The following is a 3125-nucleotide window of genomic DNA, read 5'->3' as shown; positions in this document are numbered from 1 at the left end:
CATCAGTAGAGCTACACAGACTAGTAATCATTTTAAGAACATATAAAATTAATCAGCCAAACTATACAACTATTGAAACCATTTTTCAGAACACCCTGTATTTTTTTTAACTTTCTACGCAATCTAAAAAATTCTCAAACTGAAATATCACACAAGAAATGAGATTTTTTGCATCATCATCCAATGCCATAACTTATCCTAGATGTTATATGTATCCACCGTTTTGTTCTTGTACAAGTAACAATGATGTACAGCTTGATTCAGGGGTTTTGGCCCTTGCAAAAAGGAAATAGACTAAGAGCGAGTTAAGCTCGATTCACATTATACGGAACGTCAACGTCACGTCACGGACCGGCAGCGTTACATCAAAACATTGTACAACGCGTTTTGTATGGTAGCGTACACATATACAGGCAACGTCACGGAGCGGCAACGTCAAGGACCGTCTGGGATCCTCGAGGAGAATGTTTTGACGTTGACGTGACGGAACCTGTACAAAGACTGTTTGTTCTGCTAGACTCTAGCAGCATCGTTAAATATTATTTCAATGTACCGAAGTACATATGATATTTCCATGCAGATATTCTGCGTCATCATACGATGAAAGAGTAATGGAACGGAGAAAAATTCTCTCCGGCGCCGGGATTTGAACCCGGGTTTTCAGCTCTACATGCTGATGCTTTATCCACTAAGCCACACCGGATACAACCCCGGCGTCGAACAGAATTGTCTCTGATTGAGTTCCAACTCTTGGGTTCCCTCTAGTGGCCGCCCTCTGCACTACGCCATAGATGTCTATGAACATAGGACCGAAGTCCACACATGTGCTGAGGTGCACTCGTTATGAGTGACTAGTTGGCCGGGATCCGACGGAATAAGCGCCGTCTTATATCACTTCGTCATTTACGCATATCATATATTATTTCAATGTACCGAAGTCATCGTATGATGACGCAGAATATCTGCATGGAAATATCATATGTACCTCGGTACATTAAAATAATAATATATATGATATGCGTAAATCACTTCGTGATTTAAGACGGCGCTTATTCCGTCGGATCCCGCCAACTAGTCACTCATAACGAGTGCACCTCAGCGCATGTGTGGACTTCGGTCCTACGTTCATAGACATCTATGACGTAGTGCAGAGGGCGGCCACAAGAGGGAACCCAAGAGTTGGAGCTTAATCTGAGACGATTCTGTCCGACGCCGGGGTTGTATCCGGTGTGGCTTAGTGGATAAAGCATCAGCACATAGAGCTGAAAACCCGATTTCAAATCCCGGCGCCGGAGAGAATTTTTCTCCGTTCCATTACTCTTTCATCGTAGCATCGTTAAAGATTAACATGTCGTAGCTCCTATGAGAGACACTCAATTGCACTGTAATTTTTAGGGTTCGTAGATAAATGTCTAAGGAAAGCATAGAAAAAATTTGCAATCAAAATCATTTCTGGACAGTGAGAAAAAATTACTAACTTCGAAGTCACCCGTTCAAAATAGATATTGACACTCTCAAAAGTAATCAGCGACAAACTTTTTTATGTTTCACGTTAGATGGGAGATCAAAGCGAGAGAGATGTTTAGAAAAATGGAAATTACTTTTAAAAGTGACTGATACTCAAAATCTGTACTGCTTTGCGAGTTATGGTGAGTTAAATGCTGGAGTTTGGTGGCGGACTTTTGTATGCAGAGTGACAACTTCTTCTGTTAGAACTGCGGATATTCATAGAAACTATCGCTCTGATTCCAAATTTGTGTTCAAAATATTTCCATTGTTTAAGGTTTTCGAGTTAATCGTGAGTTTTGAAATGTAATTAAAATATTCCTAGTACAGTACCTACATAAATAACATCTATGCTGATTAAGCACTAGTATGACATACTTTGAAATTGAGAACAATGATTAGAATGAATTTATTATTGGTACTACTGTCACTATTATTATTATTAGTGTCGGTGTCTGCGGAAAAGAAGGCAACAAGCACCTAATTTATTTGACTTTATCTGCCAGCGTTATTACTCGTATTATTATTATTATTATCATTATTATTATTATTATTATTATTATTATTATTATTATTTACTTACAAATGGCTTTTAAGGAACCCGAAGGTTCATTGCCGCCCTCACATAAGCCCGCCATCGGTCCCTATCCTGTGCAAGATTAATCCAGTCTCTACCATCATATCCCACCTCCCTCAAATCCATTTTAATATTATCCTCCCATCTACGTCTCGGCCTCCCCAAAGGTCTTTTTCCCTCCGGTCTCCCAACTAACACTCTATATGCATTTCTGGATTCGCCCATACGTGCTACATGCCCTGCCCATCTCAAACGTCTGGATTTAATGTTCCTAATTATGTCAGGTTAAGAATACAATGCGTGCAGCTCTGCGTTGTGTAATTTTCTCCATTCTCCTGTAACTTCATCCCTCTTAGCCCCAAATATTTTCCTAAGCACCTTATTCTCAAATACCCTTAACCTATGTTCTTCTCTCAGAGTGAGAGTCCAAGTTTCACAACCATACAGAACAACCGGTAATATAACTGTTTTATAAATTCTAACTTTCAGATTTTTTGACAGCAGACTGGATGATAAGAGCTTCTCAACCGAATAATAACAGGCATTTCCCATATTTATTCTGCGTTTAATTTCCTCCCGAGTGTCATTTATATTTGTTACTGTTGCTCCAAGATATTTGAATTTTTCCACCCCTTCGAAGGATAAACCTCCAATTTTTATATTTCCATTTCGTACAATATTCTAGTCACGAGACATAATCATATACTTTGTCTTTTTGGGATTTACTTCCAAACCGATCGCTTTACTTGCTTCCAGTAAAATTCCCGTGTTTTCCCTAATCGTTTGTGGGTTTTCTCCTAACATATTCACGTCATCCGCATAGACAAGAAGCTGATGTAACCCGTTCTGGAATTATTATTATTATTATTATTATTATTATTATTATTATTATTATTATTATTATTATTATTAATTTTTTTCGTGGAATGAAGCTTTCTTGTTTCATTTTACTTTACAGTTTCTGTATTTAAAAAAATAATAGGCCCTACTCTACTCGCACCTTGATCCTTAGCAGGAGTGCATCGATGCAACCCGCAGTACA

General features: G+C 38.5%; 1 non-coding gene across 1 annotated transcript; it reads right to left on the bottom strand.

Moving 5' to 3' along the window:
- Positions 1-631: 631 nt before the first annotated feature.
- Positions 632-703, bottom strand: TRNAY-GUA (transfer RNA tyrosine (anticodon GUA)). The gene has a single exon. It is a non-coding gene; the product is annotated as a tRNA-Tyr (tRNA).
- Positions 704-3125: the final 2422 nt, after the last annotated feature.

The sequence above is a fragment of the Periplaneta americana genome, chromosome 3, assembly GCF_040183065.1.
Source record: "Periplaneta americana isolate PAMFEO1 chromosome 3, P.americana_PAMFEO1_priV1, whole genome shotgun sequence".
Lineage (NCBI taxonomy): Eukaryota > Metazoa > Arthropoda > Insecta > Blattodea > Blattidae > Periplaneta > Periplaneta americana.
This window is presented reverse-complemented; position numbering and strand designations above follow the sequence as displayed.